Source organism: Schistocerca americana, unplaced genomic scaffold (assembly GCF_021461395.2).
Source record: "Schistocerca americana isolate TAMUIC-IGC-003095 unplaced genomic scaffold, iqSchAmer2.1 HiC_scaffold_182, whole genome shotgun sequence".
NCBI classification, from domain to species: domain Eukaryota; kingdom Metazoa; phylum Arthropoda; class Insecta; order Orthoptera; family Acrididae; genus Schistocerca; species Schistocerca americana.
The window spans coordinates 164,758-179,989 of NW_025725887.1; the positions used below are offsets into that span (position 1 = coordinate 164,758).

The 15,232-nt window shown below is 50.2% G+C and overlaps 16 non-coding genes across 16 annotated transcripts; 8 read left to right on the plus strand and 8 right to left on the minus strand.

The window, feature by feature from the left end:
* Nucleotides 1–185: 185 nt before the first annotated feature.
* On the minus strand, nt 186–269 carry Trnal-uaa. Its single transcript has one exon. It is a non-coding gene; the product is annotated as a tRNA-Leu (tRNA).
* A 686-nt stretch (nt 270–955) lies between these two features.
* Trnag-ccc lies at nt 956–1,027 on the plus strand. The gene has a single exon. It is a non-coding gene; the product is annotated as a tRNA-Gly (tRNA).
* A 1,100-nt stretch (nt 1,028–2,127) lies between these two features.
* On the minus strand, nt 2,128–2,211 carry Trnal-uaa. The gene has a single exon. It is a non-coding gene; the product is annotated as a tRNA-Leu (tRNA).
* Nucleotides 2,212–2,897: 686 nt separating this feature from the next.
* Nucleotides 2,898–2,969, plus strand: Trnag-ccc. Its single transcript has one exon. It is a non-coding gene; the product is annotated as a tRNA-Gly (tRNA).
* A 1,100-nt stretch (nt 2,970–4,069) lies between these two features.
* Trnal-uaa lies at nt 4,070–4,153 on the minus strand. Its single transcript has one exon. It is a non-coding gene; the product is annotated as a tRNA-Leu (tRNA).
* Nucleotides 4,154–4,839: 686 nt separating this feature from the next.
* Nucleotides 4,840–4,911, plus strand: Trnag-ccc. The gene has a single exon. It is a non-coding gene; the product is annotated as a tRNA-Gly (tRNA).
* Nucleotides 4,912–6,011: 1,100 nt separating this feature from the next.
* Trnal-uaa lies at nt 6,012–6,095 on the minus strand. The gene has a single exon. It is a non-coding gene; the product is annotated as a tRNA-Leu (tRNA).
* Nucleotides 6,096–6,780: 685 nt separating this feature from the next.
* On the plus strand, nt 6,781–6,852 carry Trnag-ccc. Its single transcript has one exon. It is a non-coding gene; the product is annotated as a tRNA-Gly (tRNA).
* A 1,100-nt stretch (nt 6,853–7,952) lies between these two features.
* Nucleotides 7,953–8,036, minus strand: Trnal-uaa. Its single transcript has one exon. It is a non-coding gene; the product is annotated as a tRNA-Leu (tRNA).
* A 685-nt stretch (nt 8,037–8,721) lies between these two features.
* Nucleotides 8,722–8,793, plus strand: Trnag-ccc. The gene has a single exon. It is a non-coding gene; the product is annotated as a tRNA-Gly (tRNA).
* Nucleotides 8,794–9,893: 1,100 nt separating this feature from the next.
* Nucleotides 9,894–9,977, minus strand: Trnal-uaa. Its single transcript has one exon. It is a non-coding gene; the product is annotated as a tRNA-Leu (tRNA).
* A 685-nt stretch (nt 9,978–10,662) lies between these two features.
* On the plus strand, nt 10,663–10,734 carry Trnag-ccc. Its single transcript has one exon. It is a non-coding gene; the product is annotated as a tRNA-Gly (tRNA).
* Nucleotides 10,735–11,834: 1,100 nt separating this feature from the next.
* Trnal-uaa lies at nt 11,835–11,918 on the minus strand. The gene has a single exon. It is a non-coding gene; the product is annotated as a tRNA-Leu (tRNA).
* Nucleotides 11,919–12,604: 686 nt separating this feature from the next.
* Nucleotides 12,605–12,676, plus strand: Trnag-ccc. The gene has a single exon. It is a non-coding gene; the product is annotated as a tRNA-Gly (tRNA).
* Nucleotides 12,677–13,776: 1,100 nt separating this feature from the next.
* On the minus strand, nt 13,777–13,860 carry Trnal-uaa. Its single transcript has one exon. It is a non-coding gene; the product is annotated as a tRNA-Leu (tRNA).
* Nucleotides 13,861–14,546: 686 nt separating this feature from the next.
* Trnag-ccc lies at nt 14,547–14,618 on the plus strand. Its single transcript has one exon. It is a non-coding gene; the product is annotated as a tRNA-Gly (tRNA).
* The last annotated feature ends 614 nt before the right edge of the window (nt 14,619–15,232 follow it).

A 15,232-nucleotide genomic window follows, 5' to 3' on the forward strand; every position in this document is an offset into this window, starting at 1 on the left:
CTCGTGGCTGAAAGCCATGTCTCCTAACAGCTTTCCATTCTTTCTGACCGCCAGACAATCAGACTTGCAAGGCAAGCACCATAGTCACTGCCGTTTCTAGTAGTATCTGTGGAACCTGTTCCCGCGTAATTTACTTGTTTTCCCGCATGTACGACATTGGTAGTTTTGGAATATTTAAAATGCATTGTCAGATGTGGGGTTCGAACCCACGCTCCCCTTAGGGAACCAGAGCTTAAATCTGGCGCCTTAGACCGCTCGGCCAATCTGACGTGTGAGCGCAAAGTCTCTACTACCGTCGTTTCTAGGTGTATCTCCAGAGCCTGACGGCGAAATGAGCGTGTTTTTTTTTCTTGTGTGAAGGAATTACGTTGGTTTTAGAGTATTTAAAACGAGTTGCCCGATGTGAGGTTGCACCGCAAACCTCCCTTTCGGGAACCACAGCTTAAACATGGTGCCTTAAACCATTGTTTTCCGTCGCAATCTGTCTTGAGTGGAACGAGCAGAACTGTAGTTATCAATATTCACATTGACGCAGAGAAAACAAAAAACGACAGAAAAGGCCGTTCCCTAGCAACGGCTACGCTGTGCATTTCGCCCTCAGGGGAAGCTAATGATATGCTCCAGGCGAGCATCAAACTAACCAACTTAATATTGTGATACTTAGGCGCTTTCTACTTCTGGATTGGCACACATATGCTGAATCGGCTCTGGATCATCAGTAAGTACGTCACATTAGATATTTGTTTTATCGCCCTGCTGTAAATTAAAGGGCAGTTTTTCAACGGCTGTCAGTTCTGCTTCTAGCTTCACTACATCGCCCTAGCAGCACCTACGCACTGCGTTCAGATGTGCTCACCTCCGCCCTGGCGTTGAGCGCCTACAGCGCCAGCGCCTTCGGCCTCTGGTGGCAGGAGGGTAGCCGACACATCAGGGCGTGGGTGGGACGCAGCACAACGCGGTGGTGGTGTAACGGTCAGCATGGTTGCTTCCCAAGCAGTTGATCCGGGTTCGATTCCCGTCCACCGCACGAGAAGTACTTTTTTCTTCTGGGGGTATTCCACGTAACGAAACGCGATCTTCGAAACTGTGAACTGTCGCGGTACGAATAGTTTTCCTTCGCCCCTCGTCTCAGTCCGTGGTGCCAGGGCGCTAGTCTGCGGGTTCCGTTTCTCAGCATCGTGTGTCTCCATGTGTCGACTTGTCTCGACTTTGCTCGGCTGACGCGAAAGCTGACGCTTGGAAATGGGCATATATGTAGAGGGCAGGCGCTAGAAACGACTGGGAGAGACCAAAAAACGACAAACACACGACAGCACCTTTCATTTTATTGTGGCCAGGCAAGAGTGGCGTCAGCGTGCGGGACCGCATCATTATCGCTAAGCAACAACGGAACCGAAGGAAAAATGCAAAATGAAGGATTCGTGCTCGGCTGGGAACTCGACGTGCTCTGGGCTTCTAAGTACTAGCCACGGCCAACGATTCTTAACGCCGGTGAACAGACGAGAACCGCTGCACTACGCGCGGTATGGCCGTTGGCGACAGTATCGCACGACGTGTAGATACCTTACTTCTTGTGAAGATCGCTTGTTATTTACCTGGCAGTGTCTCGCTGGAGGAAGCATTGTCTTTTAGGGGCGAAAAATGAAATGGCACTTGGTGCGGTCGAATACGTGGCGTTTGTGTTCACAGCACGACGCTCTGACTTACTCAGCTATCGAGCTACGCAATGTGGCACGTCTGCAGCCCAATACCCGATCAACCGTCTCATCCACCTTTATTACTGCCCTGACACTCATTTACACACATATCTGCTTTCGTTCACGTTTGCTCGCCTGATGCTTGGACCCCAAAAACCACAACACAAAGATATCGTAAATGCCGTGAGAATAACCAAGACTCAGCAAACAAAAGTATGTTCGGCTACCGTGAATCGAATCCGGGCCTCGTGGCTGAAAGCCATGTCTCCTAACAGCTTTCCATTCTTTCTGACCGCCAGACAATCAGACTTGCAAGGCAAGCACCATAGTCACTGCCGTTTCTAGTAGTATCTGTGGAACCTGTTCCCGCGTAATTTACTTGTTTTCCCGCATGTACGACATTGGTAGTTTTGGAATATTTAAAATGCATTGTCAGATGTGGGGTTCGAACCCACGCTCCCCTTAGGGAACCAGAGCTTAAATCTGGCGCCTTAGACCGCTCGGCCAATCTGACGTGTGAGCGCAAAGTCTCTACTACCGTCGTTTCTAGGTGTATCTCCAGAGCCTGACGGCGAAATGAGCGTGTTTTTTTTTCTTGTGTGAAGGAATTACGTTGGTTTTAGAGTATTTAAAACGAGTTGCCCGATGTGAGGTTGCACCGCAAACCTCCCTTTCGGGAACCACAGCTTAAACATGGTGCCTTAAACCATTGTTTTCCGTCGCAATCTGTCTTGAGTGGAACGAGCAGAACTGTAGTTATCAATATTCACATTGACGCAGAGAAAACAAAAAACGACAGAAAAGGCCGTTCCCTAGCAACGGCTACGCTGTGCATTTCGCCCTCAGGGGAAGCTAATGATATGCTCCAGGCGAGCATCAAACTAACCAACTTAATATTGTGATACTTAGGCGCTTTCTACTTCTGGATTGGCACACATATGCTGAATCGGCTCTGGATCATCAGTAAGTACGTCACATTAGATATTTGTTTTATCGCCCTGCTGTAAATTAAAGGGCAGTTTTTCAACGGCTGTCAGTTCTGCTTCTAGCTTCACTACATCGCCCTAGCAGCACCTACGCACTGCGTTCAGATGTGCTCACCTCCGCCCTGGCGTTGAGCGCCTACAGCGCCAGCGCCTTCGGCCTCTGGTGGCAGGAGGGTAGCCGACACATCAGGGCGTGGGTGGGACGCAGCACAACGCGGTGGTGGTGTAACGGTCAGCATGGTTGCTTCCCAAGCAGTTGATCCGGGTTCGATTCCCGTCCACCGCACGAGAAGTACTTTTTTCTTCTGGGGGTATTCCACGTAACGAAACGCGATCTTCGAAACTGTGAACTGTCGCGGTACGAATAGTTTTCCTTCGCCCCTCGTCTCAGTCCGTGGTGCCAGGGCGCTAGTCTGCGGGTTCCGTTTCTCAGCATCGTGTGTCTCCATGTGTCGACTTGTCTCGACTTTGCTCGGCTGACGCGAAAGCTGACGCTTGGAAATGGGCATATATGTAGAGGGCAGGCGCTAGAAACGACTGGGAGAGACCAAAAAACGACAAACACACGACAGCACCTTTCATTTTATTGTGGCCAGGCAAGAGTGGCGTCAGCGTGCGGGACCGCATCATTATCGCTAAGCAACAACGGAACCGAAGGAAAAATGCAAAATGAAGGATTCGTGCTCGGCTGGGAACTCGACGTGCTCTGGGCTTCTAAGTACTAGCCACGGCCAACGATTCTTAACGCCGGTGAACAGACGAGAACCGCTGCACTACGCGCGGTATGGCCGTTGGCGACAGTATCGCACGACGTGTAGATACCTTACTTCTTGTGAAGATCGCGTGTTATTTACCTGGCAGTGTCTCGCTGGAGGAAGCATTGTCTTTTAGGGGCGAAAAATGAAATGGCACTTGGTGCGGTCGAATACGTGGCGTTTGTGTTCACAGCACGACGCTCTGACTTACTAAGCTATCGAGCTACGCAATGTGGCACGTCTGCAGCCCAATACCCGATCAACCGTCTCATCCACCTTTATTACTGCCCTGACACTCATTTACACACATATCTGCTTTCGTTCACGTTTGCTCGCCTGATGCTTGGACCCCAAAAACCACAACACAAAGATATCGTAAATGCCGTGAGAATAACCAAGACTCAGCAAACAAAAGTATGTTCGGCTACCGTGAATCGAATCCGGGCCTCGTGGCTGAAAGCCATGTCTCCTAACAGCTTTCCATTCTTTCTGACCGCCAGACAATCAGACTTGCAAGGCAAGCACCATAGTCACTGCCGTTTCTAGTAGTATCTGTGGAACCTGTTCCCGCGTAATTTACTTGTTTTCCCGCATGTACGACATTGGTAGTTTTGGAATATTTAAAATGCATTGTCAGATGTGGGGTTCGAACCCACGCTCCCCTTAGGGAACCAGAGCTTAAATCTGGCGCCTTAGACCGCTCGGCCAATCTGACGTGTGAGCGCAAAGTCTCTACTACCGTCGTTTCTCGGTGTATCTCCAGAGCCTGACGGCGAAATGAGCGTGTTTTTTTTTCTTGTGTGAAGGAATTACGTTGGTTTTAGAGTATTTAAAACGAGTTGCCCGATGTGAGGTTGCACCGCAAACCTCCCTTTCGGGAACCACAGCTTAAACATGGTGCCTTAAACCATTGTTTTCCGTCGCAATCTGTCTTGAGTGGAACGAGCAGAACTGTAGTTATCAATATTCACATTGACGCAGAGAAAACAAAAAACGACAGAAAAGGCCGTTCCCTAGCAACGGCTACGCTGTGCATTTCGCCCTCAGGGGAAGCTAATGATATGCTCCAGGCGAGCATCAAACTAACCAACTTAATATTGTGATACTTAGGCGCTTTCTACTTCTGGATTGGCACACATATGCTGAATCGGCTCTGGATCATCAGTAAGTACGTCACATTAGATATTTGTTTTATCGCCCTGCTGTAAATTAAAGGGCAGTTTTTCAACGGCTGTCAGTTCTGCTTCTAGCTTCACTACATCGCCCTAGCAGCACCTACGCACTGCGTTCAGATGTGCTCACCTCCGCCCTGGCGTTGAGCGCCTACAGCGCCAGCGCCTTCGGCCTCTGGTGGCAGGAGGGTAGCCGACACATCAGGGCGTGGGTGGGACGCAGCACAACGCGGTGGTGGTGTAACGGTCAGCATGGTTGCTTCCCAAGCAGTTGATCCGGGTTCGATTCCCGTCCACCGCACGAGAAGTACTTTTTTCTTCTGGGGGTATTCCACGTAACGAAACGCGATCTTCGAAACTGTGAACTGTCGCGGTACGAATAGTTTTCCTTCGCCCCTCGTCTCAGTCCGTGGTGCCAGGGCGCTAGTCTGCGGGTTCCGTTTCTCAGCATCGTGTGTCTCCATGTGTCGACTTGTCTCGACTTTGCTCGGCTGACGCGAAAGCTGACGCTTGGAAATGGGCATATATGTAGAGGGCAGGCGCTAGAAACGACTGGGAGAGACCAAAAAACGACAAACACACGACAGCACCTTTCATTTTATTGTGGCCAGGCAAGAGTGGCGTCAGCGTGCGGGACCGCATCATTATCGCTAAGCAACAACGGAACCGAAGGAAAAATGCAAAATGAAGGATTCGTGCTCGGCTGGGAACTCGACGTGCTCTGGGCTTCTAAGTACTAGCCACGGCCAACGATTCTTAACGCCGGTGAACAGACGAGAACCGCTGCACTACGCGCGGTATGGCCGTTGGCGACAGTATCGCACGACGTGTAGATACCTTACTTCTTGTGAAGATCGCTTGTTATTTACCTGGCAGTGTCTCGCTGGAGGAAGCATTGTCTTTTAGGGGCGAAAAATGAAATGGCACTTGGTGCGGTCGAATACGTGGCGTTTGTGTTCACAGCACGACGCTCTGACTTACTCAGCTATCGAGCTACGCAATGTGGCACGTCTGCAGCCCAATACCCGATCAACCGTCTCATCCACCTTTATTACTGCCCTGACACTCATTTACACACATATCTGCTTTCGTTCACGTTTGCTCGCCTGATGCTTGGACCCCAAAAACCACAACACAAAGATATCGTAAATGCCGTGAGAATAACCAAGACTCAGCAAACAAAAGTATGTTCGGCTACCGTGAATCGAATCCGGGCCTCGTGGCTGAAAGCCATGTCTCCTAACAGCTTTCCATTCTTTCTGACCGCCAGACAATCAGACTTGCAAGGCAAGCACCATAGTCACTGCCGTTTCTAGTAGTATCTGTGGAACCTGTTCCCGCGTAATTTACTTGTTTTCCCGCATGTACGACATTGGTAGTTTTGGAATATTTAAAATGCATTGTCAGATGTGGGGTTCGAACCCATGCTCCCCTTAGGGAACCAGAGCTTAAATCTGGCGCCTTAGACCGCTCGGCCAATCTGACGTGTGAGCGCAAAGTCTCTACTACCGTCGTTTCTAGGTGTATCTCCAGAGCCTGACGGCGAAATGAGCGTGTTTTTTTTCTTGTGTGAAGGAATTACGTTGGTTTTAGAGTATTTAAAACGAGTTGCCCGATGTGAGGTTGCACCGCAAACCTCCCTTTCGGGAACCACAGCTTAAACATGGTGCCTTAAACCATTGTTTTCCGTCGCCATCTGTCTTGAGTGGAACGAGCAGAACTGTAGTTATCAATATTCACATTGACGCAGAGAAAACAAAAAACGACAGAAAAGGCCGTTCCCTAGCAACGGCTACGCTGTGCATTTCGCCCTCAGGGGAAGCTAATGATATGCTCCAGGCGAGCATCAAACTAACCAACTTAATATTGTGATACTTAGGCGCTTTCTACTTCTGGATTGGCACACATATGCTGAATCGGCTCTGGATCATCAGTAAGTACGTCACATTAGATATTTGTTTTATCGCCCTGCTGTAAATTAAAGGGCAGTTTTTCAACGGCTGTCAGTTCTGCTTCTAGCTTCACTACATCGCCCTAGCAGCACCTACGCACTGCGTTCAGATGTGCTCACCTCCGCCCTGGCGTTGAGCGCCTACAGCGCCAGCGCCTTCGGCCTCTGGTGGCAGGAGGGTAGCCGACACATCAGGGCGTGGGTGGGACGCAGCACAACGCGGTGGTGGTGTAACGGTCAGCATGGTTGCTTCCCAAGCAGTTGATCCGGGTTCGATTCCCGTCCACCGCACGAGAAGTACTTTTTTCTTCTGGGGGTATTCCACGTAACGAAACGCGATCTTCGAAACTGTGAACTGTCGCGGTACGAATAGTTTTCCTTCGCCCCTCGTCTCAGTCCGTGGTGCCAGGGCGCTAGTCTGCGGGTTCCGTTTCTCAGCATCGTGTGTCTCCATGTGTCGACTTGTCTCGACTTTGCTCGGCTGACGCGAAAGCTGACGCTTGGAAATGGGCATATATGTAGAGGGCAGGCGCTAGAAACGACTGGGAGAGACCAAAAAACGACAAACACACGACAGCACCTTTCATTTTATTGTGGCCAGGCAAGAGTGGCGTCAGCGTGCGGGACCGCATCATTATCGCTAAGCAACAACGGAACCGAAGGAAAAATGCAAAATGAAGGATTCGTGCTCGGCTGGGAACTCGACGTGCTCTGGGCTTCTAAGTACTAGCCACGGCCAACGATTCTTAACGCCGGTGAACAGACGAGAACCGCTGCACTACGCGCGGTATGGCCGTTGGCGACAGTATCGCACGACGTGTAGATACCTTACTTCTTGTGAAGATCGCTTGTTATTTACCTGGCAGTGTCTCGCTGGAGGAAGCATTGTCTTTTAGGGGCGAAAAATGAAATGGCACTTGGTGCGGTCGAATACGTGGCGTTTGTGTTCACAGCACGACGCTCTGACTTACTCAGCTATCGAGCTACGCAATGTGGCACGTCTGCAGCCCAATACCCGATCAACCGTCTCATCCACCTTTATTACTGCCCTGACACTCATTTACACACATATCTGCTTTCGTTCACGTTTGCTCGCCTGATGCTTGGACCCCAAAAACCACAACACAAAGATATCGTAAATGCCGTGAGAATAACCAAGACTCAGCAAACAAAAGTATGTTCGGCTACCGTGAATCGAATCCGGGCCTCGTGGCTGAAAGCCATGTCTCCTAACAGCTTTCCATTCTTTCTGACCGCCAGACAATCAGACTTGCAAGGCAAGCACCATAGTCACTGCCGTTTCTAGTAGTATCTGTGGAACCTGTTCCCGCGTAATTTACTTGTTTTCCCGCATGTACGACATTGGTAGTTTTGGAATATTTAAAATGCATTGTCAGATGTGGGGTTCGAACCCATGCTCCCCTTAGGGAACCAGAGCTTAAATCTGGCGCCTTAGACCGCTCGGCCAATCTGACGTGTGAGCGCAAAGTCTCTACTACCGTCGTTTCTAGGTGTATCTCCAGAGCCTGACGGCGAAATGAGCGTGTTTTTTTTCTTGTGTGAAGGAATTACGTTGGTTTTAGAGTATTTAAAACGAGTTGCCCGATGTGAGGTTGCACCGCAAACCTCCCTTTCGGGAACCACAGCTTAAACATGGTGCCTTAAACCATTGTTTTCCGTCGCCATCTGTCTTGAGTGGAACGAGCAGAACTGTAGTTATCAATATTCACATTGACGCAGAGAAAACAAAAAACGACAGAAAAGGCCGTTCCCTAGCAACGGCTACGCTGTGCATTTCGCCCTCAGGGGAAGCTAATGATATGCTCCAGGCGAGCATCAAACTAACCAACTTAATATTGTGATACTTAGGCGCTTTCTACTTCTGGATTGGCACACATATGCTGAATCGGCTCTGGATCATCAGTAAGTACGTCACATTAGATATTTGTTTTATCGCCCTGCTGTAAATTAAAGGGCAGTTTTTCAACGGCTGTCAGTTCTGCTTCTAGCTTCACTACATCGCCCTAGCAGCACCTACGCACTGCGTTCAGATGTGCTCACCTCCGCCCTGGCGTTGAGCGCCTACAGCGCCATCGCCTTCGGCCTCTGGTGGCAGGAGGGTAGCCGACACATCAGGGCGTGGGTGGGACGCAGCACAACGCGGTGGTGGTGTAACGGTCAGCATGGTTGCTTCCCAAGCAGTTGATCCGGGTTCGATTCCCGTCCACCGCACGAGAAGTACTTTTTTCTTCTGGGGGTATTCCACGTAACGAAACGCGATCTTCGAAACTGTGAACTGTCGCGGTACGAATAGTTTTCCTTCGCCCCTCGTCTCAGTCCGTGGTGCCAGGGCGCTAGTCTGCGGGTTCCGTTTCTCAGCATCGTGTGTCTCCATGTGTCGACTTGTCTCGACTTTGCTCGGCTGACGCGAAAGCTGACGCTTGGAAATGGGCATATATGTAGAGGGCAGGCGCTAGAAACGACTGGAAGAGACCAAAAAACGACAAACACACGACAGCACCTTTCATTTTATTGTGGCCAGGCAAGAGTGGCGTCAGCGTGCGGGACCGCATCATTATCGCTAAGCAACAACGGAACCGAAGGAAAAATGCAAAATGAAGGATTCGTGCTCGGCTGGGAACTCGACGTGCTCTGGGCTTCTAAGTACTAGCCACGGCCAACGATTCTTAACGCCGGTGAACAGACGAGAACCGCTGCACTACGCGCGGTATGGCCGTTGGCGACAGTATCGCACGACGTGTAGATACCTTACTTCTTGTGAAGATCGCTTGTTATTTACCTGGCAGTGTCTCGCTGGAGGAAGCATTGTCTTTTAGGGGCGAAAAATGAAATGGCACTTGGTGCGGTCGAATACGTGGCGTTTGTGTTCACAGCACGACGCTCTGACTTACTCAGCTATCGAGCTACGCAATGTGGCACGTCTGCAGCCCAATACCCGATCAACCGTCTCATCCACCTTTATTACTGCCCTGACACTCATTTACACACATATCTGCTTTCGTTCACGTTTGCTCGCCTGATGCTTGGACCCCAAAAACCACAACACAAAGATATCGTAAATGCCGTGAGAATAACCAAGACTCAGCAAACAAAAGTATGTTCGGCTACCGTGAATCGAATCCGGGCCTCGTGGCTGAAAGCCATGTCTCCTAACAGCTTTCCATTCTTTCTGACCGCCAGACAATCAGACTTGCAAGGCAAGCACCATAGTCACTGCCGTTTCTAGTAGTATCTGTGGAACCTGTTCCCGCGTAATTTACTTGTTTTCCCGCATGTACGACATTGGTAGTTTTGGAATATTTAAAATGCATTGTCAGATGTGGGGTTCGAACCCATGCTCCCCTTAGGGAACCAGAGCTTAAATCTGGCGCCTTAGACCGCTCGGCCAATCTGACGTGTGAGCGCAAAGTCTCTACTACCGTCGTTTCTAGGTGTATCTCCAGAGCCTGACGGCGAAATGAGCGTGTTTTTTTTCTTGTGTGAAGGAATTACGTTGGTTTTAGAGTATTTAAAACGAGTTGCCCGATGTGAGGTTGCACCGCAAACCTCCCTTTCGGGAACCACAGCTTAAACATGGTGCCTTAAACCATTGTTTTCCGTCGCCATCTGTCTTGAGTGGAACGAGCAGAACTGTAGTTATCAATATTCACATTGACGCAGAGAAAACAAAAAACGACAGAAAAGGCCGTTCCCTAGCAACGGCTACGCTGTGCATTTCGCCCTCAGGGGAAGCTAATGATATGCTCCAGGCGAGCATCAAACTAACCAACTTAATATTGTGATACTTAGGCGCTTTCTACTTCTGGATTGGCACACATATGCTGAATCGGCTCTGGATCATCAGTAAGTACGTCACATTAGATATTTGTTTTATCGCCCTGCTGTAAATTAAAGGGCAGTTTTTCAACGGCTGTCAGTTCTGCTTCTAGCTTCACTACATCGCCCTAGCAGCACCTACGCACTGCGTTCAGATGTGCTCACCTCCGCCCTGGCGTTGAGCGCCTACAGCGCCATCGCCTTCGGCCTCTGGTGGCAGGAGGGTAGCCGACACATCAGGGCGTGGGTGGGACGCAGCACAACGCGGTGGTGGTGTAACGGTCAGCATGGTTGCTTCCCAAGCAGTTGATCCGGGTTCGATTCCCGTCCACCGCACGAGAAGTACTTTTTTCTTCTGGGGGTATTCCACGTAACGAAACGCGATCTTCGAAACTGTGAACTGTCGCGGTACGAATAGTTTTCCTTCGCCCCTCGTCTCAGTCCGTGGTGCCAGGGCGCTAGTCTGCGGGTTCCGTTTCTCAGCATCGTGTGTCTCCATGTGTCGACTTGTCTCGACTTTGCTCGGCTGACGCGAAAGCTGACGCTTGGAAATGGGCATATATGTAGAGGGCAGGCGCTAGAAACGACTGGAAGAGACCAAAAAACGACAAACACACGACAGCACCTTTCATTTTATTGTGGCCAGGCAAGAGTGGCGTCAGCGTGCGGGACCGCATCATTATCGCTAAGCAACAACGGAACCGAAGGAAAAATGCAAAATGAAGGATTCGTGCTCGGCTGGGAACTCGACGTGCTCTGGGCTTCTAAGTACTAGCCACGGCCAACGATTCTTAACGCCGGTGAACAGACGAGAACCGCTGCACTACGCGCGGTATGGCCGTTGGCGACAGTATCGCACGACGTGTAGATACCTTACTTCTTGTGAAGATCGCTTGTTATTTACCTGGCAGTGTCTCGCTGGAGGAAGCATTGTCTTTTAGGGGCGAAAAATGAAATGGCACTTGGTGCGGTCGAATACGTGGCGTTTGTGTTCACAGCACGACGCTCTGACTTACTCAGCTATCGAGCTACGCAATGTGGCACGTCTGCAGCCCAATACCCGATCAACCGTCTCATCCACCTTTATTACTGCCCTGACACTCATTTACACACATATCTGCTTTCGTTCACGTTTGCTCGCCTGATGCTTGGACCCCAAAAACCACAACACAAAGATATCGTAAATGCCGTGAGAATAACCAAGACTCAGCAAACAAAAGTATGTTCGGCTACCGTGAATCGAATCCGGGCCTCGTGGCTGAAAGCCATGTCTCCTAACAGCTTTCCATTCTTTCTGACCGCCAGACAATCAGACTTGCAAGGCAAGCACCATAGTCACTGCCGTTTCTAGTAGTATCTGTGGAACCTGTTCCCGCGTAATTTACTTGTTTTCCCGCATGTACGACATTGGTAGTTTTGGAATATTTAAAATGCATTGTCAGATGTGGGGTTCGAACCCACGCTCCCCTTAGGGAACCAGAGCTTAAATCTGGCGCCTTAGACCGCTCGGCCAATCTGACGTGTGAGCGCAAAGTCTCTACTACCGTCGTTTCTAGGTGTATCTCCAGAGCCTGACGGCGAAATGAGCGTGTTTTTTTTTCTTGTGTGAAGGAATTACGTTGGTTTTAGAGTATTTAAAACGAGTTGCCCGATGTGAGGTTGCACCGCAAACCTCCCTTTCGGGAACCACAGCTTAAACATGGTGCCTTAAACCATTGTTTTCCGTCGCAATCTGTCTTGAGTGGAACGAGCAGAACTGTAGTTATCAATATTCACATTGACGCAGAGAAAACAAAAAACGACAGAAAAGGCCGTTCCCTAGCAACGGCTACGCTGTGCATTTCGCCCTCAGGGGAAGCTAATGATATGCTCCAGGCGAGCATCAAACTAACCAACTTAATATTGTGATACTTAGGCGCTTTCTACTTCTGGATTGGCACACATATGCTGAATCGGCTCTGGATCATCAGTAAGTACGTCACATTAGATATTTGTTTTATCGCCCTGCTGTAAATTAAAGGGCAGTTTTTCAACGGCTGTCAGTTCTGCTTCTAGCTTCACTACATCGCCCTAGCAGCACCTACGCACTGCGTTCAGATGTGCTCACCTCCGCCCTGGCGTTGAGCGCCTACAGCGCCAGCGCCTTCGGCCTCTGGTGGCAGGAGGGTAGCCGACACATCAGGGCGTGGGTGGGACGCAGCACAACGCGGTGGTGGTGTAACGGTCAGCATGGTTGCTTCCCAAGCAGTTGATCCGGGTTCGATTCCCGTCCACCGCACGAGAAGTACTTTTTTCTTCTGGGGGTATTCCACGTAACGAAACGCGATCTTCGAAACTGTGAACTGTCGCGGTACGAATAGTTTTCCTTCGCCCCTCGTCTCAGTCCGTGGTGCCAGGGCGCTAGTCTGCGGGTTCCGTTTCTCAGCATCGTGTGTCTCCATGTGTCGACTTGTCTCGACTTTGCTCGGCTGACGCGAAAGCTGACGCTTGGAAATGGGCATATATGTAGAGGGCAGGCGCTAGAAACGACTGGGAGAGACCAAAAAACGACAAACACACGACAGCACCTTTCATTTTATTGTGGCCAGGCAAGAGTGGCGTCAGCGTGCGGGACCGCATCATTATCGCTAAGCAACAACGGAACCGAAGGAAAAATGCAAAATGAAGGATGCGTGCTCGGCTGGGAACTCGACGTGCTCTGGGCTTCTAAGTACTAGCCACGGCCAACGATTCTTAACGCCGGTGAACAGACGAGAACCGCTGCACTACGCGCGGTATGGCCGTTGGCGACAGTATCGCACGACGTGTAGATACCTTACTTCTTGTGAAGATCGCTTGTTATTTACCTGGCAGTGTCTCGCTGGAGGAAGCATTGTCTTTTAGGGGCGAAAAATGAAATGGCACTTGGTGCGGTCGAATACGTGGCGTTTGTGTTCATAGCACGACGCTCTGACTTACTCAGCTATCGAGCTACGCAATGTGGCACGTCTGCAGCCCAATACCCGATCAACCGTCTCATCCACCTTTATTACTGCCCTGACACTCATTTACACACATATCTGCTTTCGTTCACGTTTGCTCGCCTGATGCTTGGACCCCAAAAACCACAACACAAAGATATCGTAAATGCCGTGAGAATAACCAAGACTCAGCAAACAAAAGTATGTTCGGCTACCGTGAATCGAATCCGGGCCTCGTGGCTGAAAGCCATGTCTCCTAACAGCTTTCCATTCTTTCTGACCGCCAGACAATCAGACTTGCAAGGCAAGCACCATAGTCACTGCCGTTTCTAGTAGTATCTGTGGAACCTGTTCCCGCGTAATTTACTTGTTTTCCCGCATGTACGACATTGGTAGTTTTGGAATATTTAAAATGCATTGTCAGATGTGGGGTTCGAACCCACGCTCCCCTTAGGGAACCAGAGCTTAAATCTGGCGCCTTAGACCGCTCGGCCAATCTGACGTGTGAGCTCAAAGTCTCTACTACCGTCGTTTCTAGGTGTATCTCCAGAGCCTGACGGCGAAATGAGCGTGTTTTTTTTTCTTGTGTGAAGGAATTACGTTGGTTTTAGAGTATTTAAAACGAGTTGCCCGATGTGAGGTTGCACCGCAAACCTCCCTTTCGGGAACCACAGCTTAAACATGGTGCCTTAAACCATTGTTTTCCGTCGCAATCTGTCTTGAGTGGAACGAGCAGAACTGTAGTTATCAATATTCACATTGACGCAGAGAAAACAAAAAACGACAGAAAAGGCCGTTCCCTAGCAACGGCTACGCTGTGCATTTCGCCCTCAGGGGAAGCTAATGATATGCTCCAGGCGAGCATCAAACTAACCAACTTAATATTGTGATACTTAGGCGCTTTCTACTTCTGGATTGGCACACATATGCTGAATCGGCTCTGGATCATCAGTAAGTACGTCACATTAGATATTTGTTTTATCGCCCTGCTGTAAATTAAAGGGCAGTTTTTCAACGGCTGTCAGTTCTGCTTCTAGCTTCACTACATCGCCCTAGCAGCACCTACGCACTGCGTTCAGATGTGCTCACCTCCGCCCTGGCGTTGAGCGCCTACAGCGCCAGCGCCTTCGGCCTCTGGTGGCAGGAGGGTAGCCGACACATCAGGGCGTGGGTGGGACGCAGCACAACGCGGTGGTGGTGTAACGGTCAGCATGGTTGCTTCCCAAGCAGTTGATCCGGGTTCGATTCCCGTCCACCGCACGAGAAGTACTTTTTTCTTCTGGGGGTATTCCACGTAACGAAACGCGATCTTCGAAACTGTGAACTGTCGCGGTACGAATAGTTTTCCTTCGCCCCTCGTCTCAGTCCGTGGTGCCAGGGCGCTAGTCTGCGGGTTCCGTTTCTCAGCATCGTGTGTCTCCATGTGTCGACTTGTCTCGACTTTGCTCGGCTGACGCGAAAGCTGACGCTTGGAAATGGGCATATATGTAGAGGGCAGGCGCTAGAAACGACTGGGAGAGACCAAAAAACGACAAACACACGACAGCACCTTTCATTTTATTGTGGCCAGGCAAGAGTGGCGTCAGCGTGCGGGACCGCATCATTATCGCTAAGCAACAACGGAACCGAAGGAAAAATGCAAAATGAAGGATTCGTGCTCGGCTGGGAACTCGACGTGCTCTGGGCTTCTAAGTACTAGCCACGGCCAACGATTCTTAACGCCGGTGAACAGACGAGAACCGCTGCACTACGCACGGTATGGCCGTTGGCGACAGTATCGCACGACGTGTAGATACCTTACTTCTTGTGAAGATCGCTTGTTATTTACCTGGCAGTGTCTCGCTGGAGGAAGCATTGTCTTTTAGGGGCGAAAA